Below are 15,614 nucleotides of genomic sequence, written 5' to 3'. Positions count from 1 at the left end.
CTGTTCCCATTGGTGGAATGGTGGAGAACCAGAGGACACAGATTTAAGGCGATTGGCAGAAGAACCAAAGGCGACACGAGGAAGAGGTTTTTTACGCAGCGAGTGGTTAGGATCTGGAATGCACGGCCTGAGAGGGTGGTGGAGGCAGACTCAATCGTGGCTTTCAAAAGGGAATTCGATACGTACCTGCAGGAAAATAATTAGCTAGGCTACGGGGAAAGGGCGGGGGGAGTGGGACTGGCTGAAGTGCTCTTGCAGAGAACCGGCACGGGCTTGACGGGCCGAATGGCCTCCTTCTCTGCTGTAACCGTTCTATGATTCAATGTCCTGACGATTAATCATTCACTCCTGGGGACCTTTGGGCAATGCTGGAATAGTCAACCCAATTGAGATCGAATCACTGGACGGTGTCAGAGAGGAGCAGCACACATATCTGTTTGAGAGGGGGGTTAGGGGTTACAAGCACAGCTTGGGATAATCAAATACTCCACAGGGCACATTGGTTCCTCGACAACTGGGTAACGGCAGGGGATACCTGCACTTCAAGGGTTAAGTTACGAGGAGAGATTACACAAACTAGGGCTGTATTCCCTGGAATTTAGAAAGTTAAGGGGCAATCTGATTGAAGTTTTCAGGATATTACGGGGAACAGATAGGGTAGACAGAGAGATACTATTCCCGCTGGTTGGGGAGTCTAGGACTAGGGGCAGAGACTAAATATTAGAGCCAGACGTTTCAGGAGTGAAATTAGGAAACACTTCTACACACAAAATTCTACCAAAATTCTCTGGACTCTGGGGAGGTACCAGCGGATTGGAGAGCAGCTAATGTAACGCCTCTGTTTAAAAAAGGGGGCAGACAAAAGGCAGGTAACTATAGGCCGGTTAGTTTAACATCTGTAGTGGGGAAAATGCTTGAAGCTATCATTAAGGAAGAAATAGCGGGACATCGAGATAGGAATAGTGCAATCAAGCAGACGCAACATGGATTCATGAAGGGGAAATCATGTTTAACTAATTTACTGGAATTCTTTGAGGATATAACGAGCATGGCGGATAGAGGTGTACCGATGGATGTGGTGTATTTAGATTTTCAAAAGGCATTCGATAAGGTGCCACACAAAAGGTTACTGCAGAAGATAAAGGTACACGGAGTCAGAGGAAATGTATTAGCATGGATCGAGAATTGGCTGGCTAACAGAAAGCAGAGAGTCAGGATAAATGGGTCCTTTTCGGGTTGGAAATCGGTGGTTAGTGGTGTGCCACAGGGATCGGTGCTGGGACCACAACTGTTTACAATATACATAGATGACCTGGAAGAGGGGACAGACTGTAGTGTAACAAAATTTGCAGATGACACAAAGATTAGTGGGAAAGCGGGTTGTGTAGAGGACACAGAGAGGCTGCAAAGAGATTTAGATAGGTTAAGCGAATGGGCTAAGGTTTGGCAGATGGAATACAATGTCGGAAAATGTGAGGTCATCCACCTTGGAAAAAAAAACAGTAAAAGGGAATATTATTTGAATGGGGAGAAATTACAACATACTGCGGTGCAGAGGAACCTGGGGGTCCTTGTGCATGAATCCCAAAAAGTTAGTTTGCAGGTGCAACAGGTAATCAGGAAGACGAATGGAATGTTGGCCTTCATTGCGAGAGGGATGGAGTACAAAAGCAGGGAGGTCCTGCTGAAACTGTACAGGGTATTGGTGAGGCCGCACCTGGAGTACTGCGTGCAGTTTTGGTCACCTTACTTAAGGAAGGATATACTCGCTTTGGAGGGGGTACAGAGATGATTCACTAGGCTGATTCCGGAGATGAGGGGGTTACCTTATGATGATAGATTGAGTAGACTGGGTCTTTACTCGTTGGAGTTCAGAAGGATGAGGGGTGATCTTATAGAAACATTTAAAATAATGAAAGGGATAGACAAGATAAAGGCAGAGAGGTTGTTTCCACTGGTCGGGGAGACTAGAACTAGGGGGCACAGCCTCAAAATACGGGGGAGCCAATTTAAAACCGAGTTGAGAAGGAATTTCTTCTCCCAGAGGGTTGTGAATCTGTGGAATTCTCTGCCCAAGGAAGCAGTTGAGGCTAGCTCATTGAATGTATTCAAAGCACAGATAGATAGATTTTTAATCAATAAGGGAATTAAGGGTTACGGGGAGCGGGCGGGTAAGTGGAGCTGAGTCCACGGCCAGATCAGCCATGATCTTGTTGAATGGCGGGGCAGGCTTGAGGGGCTAGATGGCCTACTCCTGTTCCTAATTCTTATGTTCTTATGTTCTTATGAGAGGTTTGGAACTCTCTTCCCCAAACGGTAATCGATACTATTGTCAATTGTTAATTGTAAATCTGAGATTGATAGATTTCTGTTAACCAAAGGTATTAAGGGATATGGGGCAAAGGCGGGTATATGGAGTTAGGTCACAGATCAGCCATGATCTCAGTGAATGGCGGAACCAGCTCGAGGGGCTGAATGGCCTTCTCCTGCTCCGAGTTTTTCTGTGGGCGAGGGGGAATGGGAGGGTACAATGAGCGAGGGTTGCATGGAAAAGATGTGAGGATGCATGAATATCCTTAGCTTTGTTTGATTACTTCCAGCGGGCTCTGACTGCCTTGATGTCCTTAATGAGTGTTTCCCCGTTCTTGGCCAGCAGAGGGGTGGGGCCTTGGGTGTTTGGGCTGTAGGTGGCCTTCACTGCGTTAAGAATCCTCGCACATCTTGGTTGTTGGCCAGCTGCTGGATCTCCTGAGCCTTCTCCACCCACCAACTATTCTCATCTTTTCTCATTTTTCCAATTTTTAATCAGCTTTTTCTCAGTGACCTTATTTTGTCGTGTATGTAACCTCTATGTAACACCACTGCAATACTGTAGATACTTAAGCAATGCACACCTTGACCACAGGGGGTGAACTTGTGGGAGACACTCCTTACCTGGTCATCCAGGTATATAAAGGGAGGTCCCACGCAGGGTCGTCACTTCTTGGTCCTGTGAATAAAGGTTCAGGTCATAAAGTGACCTTGTCCATAGAATGTGCCTCGTGTGGGTTTTGTGCCATTGAGTACGGACTTTACAGGTTTTTTGTTGGACCTCGGCTGTCAGCATCCTGTCGAGCTGCTTGGCTGCTCCCGAATTGGGTTTCTGCTCTAGGTTCAGAAATGCCCTGCGCTTGCGGCTTATTAGCTCCTGGATCTCCTGGTCATTCTCATCAAACCAGTCTTGGTGTTTCCCGGTTGAGTGACCGAGCCTCTCTTGTGGGTGGGTAGAGTCGATGATAGGGGAGAGTGTCCATGGGTTGTGTGAGGAGCGTGAGTTATGAGATGTACAACCCTTTTTTTTGTGATTTTTAAAATCTCAATATTCGCTGCTAAATCTTAAAATTTCCCACTCCTGGAGTGAGGATTTAAACTGAAATCCTTAAGTGAAGTGTGAGAATGGGCAGTCCTGAGCCAAGCTGACCCAGGTGGCCCCTTCAACAGTGCAACAGAGCAATAGAGGCCTGGACAAATAAACCAAGGGAATAAATCTCACCAACCAGAAAGATTGAAAGTAATTGGCAGGCAATTTAGAGGGGAGTTGAGGAGAATATTTCTTCACCCAGAGGGTGGTGGGGGTCTGGAACTCACTGCCTGAAAGGGTGGTAGAGGCAGAAACCCTCACCACATTTAAAAAGTACTTGGATGTGCACCTGAAGTGCCGTAACCCACAGGGATACGGACCGAGAGCTGGAAAGTGGGATTAGGCTGGTTGGCTCTAGGTCGGTCGTCGCGGACACAATGGGCCGAATGGCCTCCTTCTGCACTGTAAATTTCTATGATTATATGATACGAACATAAGAACATAAGAAATAGGAGCAGGAGTCGGCCATTTGCCCCTCGAGCCTGCTCCGCCATTTAATGAGATCATGGCTGATCTGATCTTGGACTCAGCTCCACTTCCCCGCCCGCTCCCCATAACCCCTTAACTTCCTGATGGTTCAAAAATTTGTCTATCTGCACCTTAAATATATTCAATGACCCAGCCTCCACAGCTCTCTGGGGCAGAGAATTCCCTTTGAGAATTTGACTTCAGTGTAATCTGAAAAATATCAGGAAATAAAATGCTGCTCTCAGTGAAAGTGACCATGAACCCTCCTGGTTCGCTGATGTCCCGTTGGCGAAGGAAACCTGCCAGCAATGCCCATGTCCCAGGGGTTAATTAAAAACGGTCACATTATACATCGTACGGCATGGAGAGTGGGAATTAAACATTGCGCTCAGTTCCCCAGAGACCATTGAGGAGCTCCCCCTCCTGGCAAATGTGGCAACTTCAGGAAGAACAGCCTGACCAATCACCACATCCAACTAATCGAGCGTTTGATTACCTGCTCGGGAACATTTCCTGCAGTTATCTGAGGCCACTTGATGTTAGTTTTAACAAAGTGCAGCCACCTCAGTCCCTTTTACCTCTGCGTCAGAAGGTTGTAGTTCCATCCCGGAGAATTAGCACAAAGACCAAGCTGACACTCCCAGTGCAGTACTGAGGGAACCCCGCACTGTCAGAGGGACAGTACTGAGGGAGCGCGTCACTGTCGGAGGGGTAGTACTGAGGGAACCCCGCACTGTCAGAGGGGCAGTACTGAGGGAACGCCGCACTGTTGGAGGGGCAGTACTGAGGGAACCCCGCACTGTCAGAGGTGCAGTACTGAGGGAACACCGCACTGTCAGAGGGGCAGTACTGAGGGAACCCCGCACTGTCAGAGGGGTGATACTGAGGGAGCGCCGCACTGTCAAAGGGGTGATACTGAGGGAGCGCCGCACTGTCGGAGGGGCAGGACTGAGGGAACCCCGCACTGTCAGAGGGGCAGTACTGAGGGAACCCCGCACTGTCAGAGGGGTGATACTGAGGGAGCGCCGCACTGTCGGAGGAGCAGTACTGAGGGAACCCCGCACTGTCGGAGGGTCAGTACTGAGGGAACCCCGCACTGTCGGAGGGGCAGTACTGAGGGAACCCCGCACTGTCGGAGGGTCAGTACTGAGGGAACCCCGCACTGTCGGAGGGGCAGTACTGAGGGAACCCCGCACTGTCAGAGGGGCAGTACTGAGGGAACCCCGCACTGTCGGAGGGGCAGTACTGAGGGAACCCCGCACTGTCAGAGGGGTGATACTGAGGGAGCGCCGCACTGTCGGAGGGGCGGTACTGAGGGAGCGCCGCACTGTCGGAGGGGTGGTACTGAGGGAACCCCGCACTGTCGGAGGGGCAGTACTGAGGGAACCCCGCACTGTCGGAGGGGTGATACTGAGGGAACCCCGCACTGTCAGAGGGGCAGTACTGAGGGAACCCCGCACTATCAGAGGGGCAGTACTGAGGGAACCCCGCACTGTTGGAGGGGCAGTACTGAGGGAACCCCGCACTGTCGGAGGGGCAGTACTGAGGGAACCCCGCACTGTCGGAGGGGCAGTACTGAGGGAACCCCGCACTGTCAGAGGGGCAGTACTGAGGGAACCCCGCACTGTCGGAGGGGCAGTACTGAGGGAACCCCGCACTGTCGGAGGGGCAGTACTGAGGGAACCCCGCACTGTCGGAGGGGCAGTACTGAGGGAACCCCGCACTGTCGGAGGGGCAGTACTGAGGGAACCCCGCACTGTCGGAGGGGCAGTACTGAGGGAGTGCCGCACTGTCAGAGGGGCAGTACTGAGGGAACCCCGCACTGTCGGAGGGGTGATACCGAGGGAACCCCGCACTGTCACAGGGGCAGTACTGAGGGAACCCCGCACTGTCGGAGGGGCAGTACTGAGGGAACCCCGCACTGTCGGAGGGGCAGTACTGAGGGAGTGCCGCACTGTCGGAGGGGCAGTACTGAGGGAACCCCGCACTGTCGGAGGGGCAGTACTGAGGGAACCCCGCACTGTCGGAGGGGCAGTACTGAGGGAACCCCGCACTGTCGGAGGGGCAGTACTGAGGGAACCCCGCACTGTCGGAGGGGCAGTACTGAGGCAACCCCGCACTGTCGGAGGGGCAGTACAGAGGGAACCCCGCACTGTCGGAGGGGCAGTACTGAGGGAACCCCGCACTGTCGGAGGGGTGATACTGAGGGAACCCCGCACTGTCAGAGAGGCGGTACTGAGGGAGCGCCGCACTGTCAGAGGGGCAGTACTGAGGGAACCCCGCACTGTCGGAGGGGCAGTACTGAGGGAGCGCCGCACTGTCGGAGGGGCAGTACTGAGGGAGTGCTGCACTGTCGGAGGGGCAGTACTGAGGGAGTGCTGCACTGTTGGAGGGGCAGTACTGTGGGAACCCCGCACTGTTGGAGGGGCAGTACTGAGGGAACCCCGCACTGTCGGAGGGGCAGTACTGAGGGAACCCCGCACTGTCGGAGGGACAGTACTGAGGGAACCCCGCACTGTCGGAGGGGCAGTACTGAGGGAACCCCGCACTGTCGGAGGGGCAGTACTGAGGGAACCCCGCACTGTCAGAGGGGCGGTACTGAGGGAGCGCCGCACTGTCGGAGGGGCAGTACTGAGGGAACCCCGCACTGTCGGAGGGGCAGTACTGAGGGAGCGCCGCACTGTCGGAGGGGCAGTACTGAGGGAACCCCGCACTGTCGGAGGGGCAGTACTGAGGGAGTGCTGCACTGTTGGAGGGGCAGTACTGAGGGAACCCCGCACTGTCAGAGGGGTGATACTGAGGGAGCGCCGCACTGTCAAAGGGGTGATACTGAGGGAGCGCCGCACTGTCGGAGGGGCAGTCCTGAGGGAACCCCGCACTGTCAGAGGGGCAGTACTGAGGGAACACCGCACTGTCAGAGGGGTGATACTGAGGGAGCGCCGCACTGTCGGAGGAGCAGTACTGAGGGAACCCCGCACTCTCGGAGGGTCAGTACTGAGGGAACCCCGCACTGTCGGAGGGGCAGTACTGAGGGAACCCCGCACTGTCGGAGGGTCAGTACTGAGGGAACCCCGCACTGGCGGAGGGGCAGTACTGAGGGAACCCCGCACTGTCAGAGGGGCAGTACTGAGGGAACCCCGCACTGTCGGAGGGGCAGTACTGAGGGAACCCCGCACTGTCAGAGGGGTGATACTGAGGGAGCGCCGCACTGTCGGAGGGGCAGTACTGAGGGAGCGCCGCACTGTCGGAGGGGCAGTACTGAGGGAACCCCGCACTGTCGGAGGGGCAGTACTGAGGGAACCCCGCACTGTCGGAGGGGTGATACTGAGGGAACCCCGCACTGTCAGAGGGGCAGTACTGAGGGAACACCGCACTGTCAGAGGGGTGATACTGAGGGAGCGCCGCACTGTCGGAGGAGCAGTACTGAGGGAACCCCGCACTCTCGGAGGGTCAGTACTGAGGGAACCCCGCACTGTCGGAGGGGCAGTACTGAGGGAACCCCGCACTGTCGGAGGGTCAGTACTGAGGGAACCCCGCACTGGCGGAGGGGCAGTACTGAGGGAACCCCGCACTGTCAGAGGGGCAGTACTGAGGGAACCCCGCACTGTCGGAGGGGCAGTACTGAGGGAACCCCGCACTGTCAGAGGGGTGATACTGAGGGAGCGCCGCACTGTCGGAGGGGCAGTACTGAGGGAGCGCCGCACTGTCGGAGGGGCAGTACTGAGGGAACCCCGCACTGTCGGAGGGGCAGTACTGAGGGAACCCCGCACTGTCGGAGGGGTGATACTGAGGGAACCCCGCACTGTCAGAGGGGCAGTACTGAGGGAACCCCGCACTGTCAGAGGGGCAGTACTGAGGGAACCCCGCACTGTAGGAGGGGCAGTACTGAGGGAACCCTGCACTGTCGGAGGGGCAGTACTGAGGGAACCCCGCACTGTCGGAGGGGCAGTACTGAGGGAACCCCGCACTGTCAGAGGGGCAGTACTGAGGGAACCCCGCACTGTCGGAGGGGCAGTACTGAGGGAACCCCGCACTGTCGGAGGGGCAGTACTGAGGGAACCCCGCACTGTCGGAGGGGCAGTACTGAGGGAACCCCGCACTGTCGGAGGGGCAGTACTGAGGGAACCCCGCACTGTCGGAGGGGCAGTACTGAGGGAACCCCGCACTGTCGGAGGGGCAGTACTGAGGGAACCCCGCACTGTCGGAGGGGCAGTACTGAGGGAGTGCCGCACTGTCAGAGGGGCAGTACTGAGGGAACCCCGCACTGTCGGAGGGGTGATACCGAGGGAACCCCGCACTGTCAGAGGGGCAGTACTGAGGGAACCCCGCACTGTCGGAGGGGCAGTACTGAGGGAACCCCGCACTGTCGGAGGGGCAGTACTGAGGGAGTGCCGCACTGTCGGAGGGGCAGTACTGAGGGAACCCCGCACTGTCGGAGGGGCAGTACTGAGGGAACCCCGCACTGTCGGAGGGGCAGTACTGAGGGAACCCCGCACTGTCGGAGGGGCAGTACTGAGGGAACCCCGCACTGTCGGAGGGGCAGTACTGAGGGAACCCCGCACTGTTGGAGGGGCAGTACAGAGGGAACCCCGCACTGTCGGAGGGGCAGTACTGAGGGAACCCCGCACTGTTGGAGGGGTGATACTGAGGGAACCCCGCACTGTCGGAGGGGCAGTACTGAGGGAGCGCCGCACTGTCGGAGGGGCAGTACTGAGGGAGTGCTGCACTGTCGGAGGGGCAGTACTGAGGGAGTGCTGCACTGTTGGAGGGGCAGTACTGTGGGAACCCCGCACTGTTGGAGGGGCAGTACTGAGGGAACCCCGCACTGTCGGAGGGGCAGTACTGAGGGAACCCCGCACTGTCGGAGGGACAGTACTGAGGGAACCCCGCACTGTCGGAGGGGCAGTACTGAGGGAACCCCGCACTGTCGGAGGGGCAGTACTGAGGGAACCCCGCACTGTCAGAGGGGCGGTACTGAGGGAGCGCCGCACTGTCGGAGGGGCAGTACTGAGGGAACCCCGCACTGTCGGAGGGGCAGTACTGAGGGAGCGCCACACTGTCGGAGGGGTAGTACTGAGGGAGTGCTGCACTGTCGGAGGGGCAGTACTGAGGGAGCGCTGTACTGTCGGAGGGGCAGTACTGAGGGAACCCCGCACTGTCGGAGGGGCAGTACTGAGGGATCCCCACACTGTCGGAGGGGCAGTACTGAGGGAACCCCGCACTGTCGGAGGGGCAGTACTGAGGGAGCGCCGCACTGTCGGAGGGGCAGTACTGAGGGAGCGCTGCACTGTCGGAGGGGCAGTACTGAGGGAACCCCGCACTGCCGGAGGGGCAGTGCTGAGGGAGCGCCGCACTGTCGGAGTGGCAGTACTGAGGGAGTGCCGCACTGTCGGAGGGGCAGTACTGAGGGAGTGCCGCACTGTCAGAGGGACAGTACTGAAGGAGTGCCGCACTGTCGGAGGGGCAGTACTGAGGGAGTGCTGCACTGTTGGAGGGGCAGTACTGAGGGAACCCCGCACTGTCAGAGGGGCAGTACTGAGGGAACCCCACACTGTCGGAGGGGCAGTACTGAGGGAACCCCGCACTGTTGGAGGGGCAGTACTGAGGGAACCCCGCACTGTCAGAGGGGCAATACTGAGAGAGTGCCGCACTGTCAGAGGGACAGTACTGAGGGAGCGCCGGACTGTCGGAGGAGCAGTGCTGAGGGAGCGTTGCACTGTCGGAGGGGCAATACTGGGGGAGCGCTGCACTGTCGGAGGGTTGATACTGAGGGAGAGCCGCACTGTTGGAGGGGCAATACTGAGGGAGCGCTGCACTGTCGGAGGGTTGATACTGAGGGAGCGTCGCACTGTCAGAGGGGCAACACTGAGGGAGCGCTGCACTGTCGGAGGGGCAGTACTGAGGGAGTGCCGTACTGTCAGAGGGGTGATACTGAGGGAGCGTTGCATTGTCGGAGGGGCAGTACTGAGGGAGTGCCATACTGTCGGAGGGGCAGTACTGAGGGAGCACCGCACTGTCGGATGGGCAGTACTGAGGGAGCATCGCACTGTCGGAGGGGCAGTACTGAGGGAGCACCACACTGTCGGAGGGGCAGTACTGAGGGAATGCCGCACTGTCGGAGGGGCAGTACTGAGGGAGTGCCGCACTGTTGGAGTTGCCATCTTTTGGATTTGACGTTAAGCTGAGGCTTCGTGTGAAAGATCCCATGGCCACTATTTTGAAGAAGTGCTGGGTATTTCTCCCTGCTGTCCTGGGCCAATATTTATCCCTCAACTTAGAACAGATTAGCTGACTTGCATTTCCACTGCATTATTCACGACCACCGGATGTTCCAAAGTGCTTTACAGCCAATCGCTGTAGTTATTATCTCATTGCTGTTTATGGGAGCTTGCTGTGCGCAAATAGGCTGCCACTTTTCCTGTATTACAACAGTGACTACACTGCAAATGTAGTTTGTGGCTGTTGAACGCTTTGGGTGTCCTGGGGTCATGAGTGCTGCTATAGAAATGCAAGTTCTTTCACTTTTTCTGTTTGCTCTCCTGGCCGGCCTCCCACCTTCCACCCTCTGTAACCTAGAGCTTTTCCAAAACTGTGCTGCTCCATGTCCTAACTCACACCAAGTCCCGCTCATCCATCACCCCCTGTGCTCACTGCCCGTGTCCTAACTTGCAGCAAGTCCCGCTCACCCATCACCCCCTGTGCTCGCTGCCCCGTGTCCTAACTCACACCGAGCCCCGCTCACCCATCACCCTCTGTGCTTGCTGCCCCGTGTCCTAACTCGCACCAAGTCCTGCTCACCCATCACCCCCTGTGCTCACTGCACCGTGTCCTAACTCGCACCAAGTCCTGCTCACCCATCACCCCCTGTGCTCGCTGCCCCGTGTCCTAACTCGCACCAAGTCCCACTCACCCATCACCCGCTGTGCTCGCTGCCCCGTGTCCTAACTCGCACCAAGTCCCACTCACCCATCACCCCCTGTGCTCACTGCACCTTGTCCTAACTCGCACCGAGTCCCACTCACCCATCACCCACTGTGCTCGCTGCACCGTGTCCTAACTCGCACCAAGTCCCACTCACCCATCACCCCTTGTGCTCACTGCACCGTGTCCTAACTCGCACCAAGTCCCACTCACCCATCACCCACTGTGCTCACTACACCGTGTCCTAACTCGCACCAAGTCCCACTCACCCATCACCCCTTGTGCTCACTGCACCGTGTCCTAACTCGCACCAAGTCCCACTCACCCATCACCCGCTGTGCTCGCTGCCCCGTGTCCTAACTCGCACCAAGTCCTGCTCACCCATCACCCCTGTGCTCACTGCCCCATGTCCTAACTTGCAGCAAGTCCCACTCACCCATCACCCCCTGTGCTCGCTGACCGACATTGGCTCCTAGTCCAGCATTGCATTGATTTTAAACTCCTCCAGCCTTACAGCCCCGCCCCCCCCACCCACCCCCGAGATGTCTGCGTTCCTCTAATTCTACCCTCTTGAGCCTCCCTGATTGTAATCCCTTAACCATCGGTGGTCGTACCTTTTGTTGCCTGGGCCCTAAGCTCTGGAACTCCCTGCCTAAACCTCTCCGCCTCTCCACCTCGCTTTCCTCCTTTAAGACGCTGCTTAAAACCTCCCTCTTTGACCAAGCTTTTGTTCACTTGTCCCAATATCTCCTTGGGTGGCTCGGTGTCAAATTTTGTATTTGTCTTGAAACACTCCTGTTTTACTACGTTAAAGGCGCTATATAACTTCAAGTTGTTGTTGTTGTTACAGTACACCTCATGGCATCGAGAGGGGGAATGAAGAGTTCCCTGGGGAACGATTGCAAGAGCCCCCTCCTAATGTTAAAAGTTTCAACTTCAGGGAGAACAGGATGAGTGACCATGGCGCCCTGTCGGGTGACAATGGGACCAGAAATCCCGGCCTCCCGGGTCATTACGGAGCGTGTACGGACCGGGGGAGGGCATCGCAAAAGCCGGTTTTCGGCACGCAATGCACATGCGCCGAAAACCGGCTTTTCCGATCTGTCAAGTTTTGGCTTGACAGATCCAACGCATTTCGGCGAGAAGGAAATTTGCTCAGGCGAGATATTTTGCCCTTCTCTTGCCCACCGAATGTCCTGAAAACTCGTGCGCGCCTGATAAAAGCAGGCACACGGCATACTTTTACCAGCATAAGAGTTTTAAAACATATAAAAAACAGAAAAATTAAATTTAAAAACACATTTTTATGTTAAAAATTCTGCCCACTAAGATAAGTTTATTTTAAATCCTAATTACAAAACTTAAAAAAAAAAATCGGAAAAATATTATTTTTTCTAGCACATTTATTAACTTTAATTTCAATTAATTTTAATTATGTGTGGTGTGTTTTATTATTTTTACACTGTGTTTAGCGTGCTTGGGTTTTTTATCTCATTATTAGCAATAAGAACTCGTAGATACGGAGTTCTCATTGCTATTAATGAGAATATTGTACAAAAGCAAAATACCGGTTGAAACTCCCTTATCCGGCACCCTCGGGACCTGGCCTATCCCGAACGAGGGATTTTGCCGGATGAGGGGAGGTCAGGTGTTTAGGTGGACTGCGCCTTTAAGTGCTGTTACCGGGGTAAGTACCTGTGCGCGCCGATTGGTTGGACCGACTGTCAGTTAGTCAGCCAACTAATCAGTGTGAAGGGGGCCCCAGCAAATCGGCGGACACCGAAGAGTTGGCCCGAACCCTCCCTCTCCCCCCCCCCCCCCACCTCCCCAAGGGAGCTCTGTGGGGGGGGAAGCGGCCGACCCAAAGAGTTCCAGCCGGGCGACGAAGATGGGGCAGCCGATTGTGGAGAAAGATTAGGAGGTAGATGGAGTATAATGTTGGAAAGTGTGAGGTCATGCACTTTGGCAGAAAAAAAAATCAAAGAGCAAGTTATTATTTAAATGGAGAAAGATTGCAAAGTGCCGCAGTACAGCGGGACCTGGGGGTACTTGTGCATGAAACACAAAAGGATAGTATGCAGGTACAGCAAGTGATCAGGAAGGCCAATGGAATCTTGGCCTTTATTGCAAAGGGGATGGAGTATAAAAGCAGGGAAGTCTTGCTACAGCTATACAGGGTATTGGTGAGGCCACACCTGGAATACTGCGTGCAGTTTTGGTTTCCAGATTTACGAAAGGATATACTTGCTTTGGAGGCAGTTCAGAGAAGGTTCACTCGGTTGATTCCGGGGATGAGGGGGTTGACTTATGAGGAAAGGTTAAGTAGGTTGGGCCTCTACTCATTGGAATTCAGAAGAATGAGAGATGATCTTATCGAAACGTATAAGATTCTGAGGGGGCTCGACAAGGTGGATGCAGAGAGAATGTTTCCACTGATGGGGGAGACTAGAACTAGGGGCATAATCTTAGAATAAGGGGCCGCCCATTTAAAACTGAGATGAGGAGAAATGTCTTCTCTCAGAGGGTTGTAAATCTGTGGAATTCGCTGCCTCAGAGAGCTGTGGAGATATTGAATAAATTTAAGACAGAAATAGACAGTTTCTTAAACGAAAAGGGGATAAGGGGTTATGGGGAGCGGGCGCGTAAGTCTACCTGAGTCCATGATCGGATCAGCCATGATCGTATTGAATGGCGGAGCAGGCTCGAGGGGCTATATGGCCTACTCCTGCTCCTATTTCTTATGTTCTTATGTTCTTTTTATATCGGTGAGTAAGATTTTGACAGTCACGTTCTGCGCATGCGCCACCCGGTGGCCGGGAATGGTCCCAGACGAGGGGTGGTGCCGGATAAGGGAGTCCCGGATTAGAGAGGTTCAGTATGTACTGCGGATGTTGGAAATCTGAAATAAAAAGTGGAAAATGCTGGAAATCTCAGCGGGTCAGGCAGCATCTGTGGAGAGAGAAGCAGAGTTAACATTTCAGGTCGATGACCCTTCGTCAGAACTGACGAATGTTCGAAATGAACAGATTCATAAAGAGCACTGAAAGGGGGAGGGGAAGAAAGAACAAAAGGGAAGGTCTGTGATCGGGTGGAAGGCAGGAGAGATTAGAGAGACAAAATTGGGCTGAATTGAAATGGTAATGATAGAGGTTAGAAAAAGGTTAATCTGGATAGAGTGTGAATGGCTTAAGAATATGATCTTTTCCAATATTCGGCAGATCTGACGAAGGGTCGTCGGCCCGAAACATTAGCAATGAGACTACTGTACCTATTGGCTGAGCAGTCACACGTGACTGCACTGTCTCCGTGGGAACCTGGCGGACGGGAGCGCGCTCCGCAGTGTGGGAAGAGAAGGCTTCCCCACCGGAATCCCACGCTCCTCCCGGGACCACCAGGTACTTTCGTAAAAATTCTCCGGTGGGAGGATTTCGTCCGAAAGAAGTCTCCGACCTGAATTTCAGGCCCGATATACCAGATAGAACAAGGGTTTGATTAACTGTCCCGAGTACGTTTTCCTCAGTTAGGTGAAGTCACTTGTGACAAATATAACGGCATAAGAAATAGGAGCAGGAGTAAGCCACAAGGGCTACGAGGCTCACCAGACTGATTCCTGGGATGAGAGGGTTGTCTTATGAGGAGAGATTGAGCAGAATGGGCCTATACTCTCTGGAGTTTAGAAGAATGAGAGGTGAAAGCATTGAAATCTGAGGGGGGATTGACAGGGTAGATGCTGAGAGGATGTTTCCCCCCCGGGGCTGGAGAGTCTAGAACCAGGGGTCACAGTCTCAGGATAAGGGGTCGGCCATTTAGGACTGAGATGAGGAGGAACGTCTTCACTCGCAGGGTGGTGAATCTTTGGAATTCTCTGCCCCAGAGGGCTGTGGAGGTTCAGTCGTTGAGTATATTCAAGGCTGAGATTTATGGACCCTCGGGGAATCAAAGGAGAGGAGAACTGGCAGGAATGTGCAGTTGAGGTATAAGATCAGCCATGATCTCATTGAATGGCGGAGCAGGCTCGAGGGGCCGAATGGCACAATCCTGCTCCTGATTCTTATGTTCTTGTGTTCCCTCGAGCCTGATCCATTATCCAATAAGATCACGGCTGATTCCCCCAACTCAACTCCACTTTACCCGCCCGATCCAAACGTCCCTTGATTCAAATTGATATGCAAAAATCTATTGATCTCTTCACACCACCACCTTCTCGAGGGCATCGCTGGGGATGGGCAATAAATGCCGGCCTTGCCAGCGACGCCCACATCCCGATAATTATTTTTTTAATAAATTGCGCTCAGGGATTTGTAAATGAAACGTGCAAAACACTCGGTGGTTTTCTTTGTTTGGGTCTCTCTGTGTGCTGCAAGCACCCATATGTCTGGTTATTTTAAGAATGCAGCTGGTTATAAAGGAAATTATGTGGTTTGGTTGAAAGTTCCAAGTACATTTTGTTTATGAAAACAGTTTTCAGGGTTGGGCTCCGGGTTGGAAAATTCAGCCAACAATTCTCGCAGACTGACACACAAAGATAGCAAGGTCACTGCACCATTCGCTACACATATCGGGCTCAATTTGGCCCAAGGCCAGTTTTCTGGCGTATTGCCAGAGTTAAGCCAGTTTTTCCAGGCCAGAAATGCTGGAAATAATTTGCCAAAGTTTCCCCGACCTATAATTTGAATTTGGCGCCGTGTAGCGTGTCTAGTCTTGGCGGGGGGGGGGCGAGGGTGGAACCTGCGTCTGCGCCGAAAAAAACAATGCCGCAACATTCTGCGCATGCGCGGGGTAGGGGGGGGAAATTATGTTTCTGACGTCGTTGCAATGGGCGCGC

The sequence above is a fragment of the Pristiophorus japonicus genome, chromosome 4 (genome assembly GCF_044704955.1).
Source record: "Pristiophorus japonicus isolate sPriJap1 chromosome 4, sPriJap1.hap1, whole genome shotgun sequence".
Lineage (NCBI taxonomy): Eukaryota > Metazoa > Chordata > Chondrichthyes > Pristiophoridae > Pristiophorus > Pristiophorus japonicus.
Note: the sequence above shows the minus strand (reverse complement) of the source record.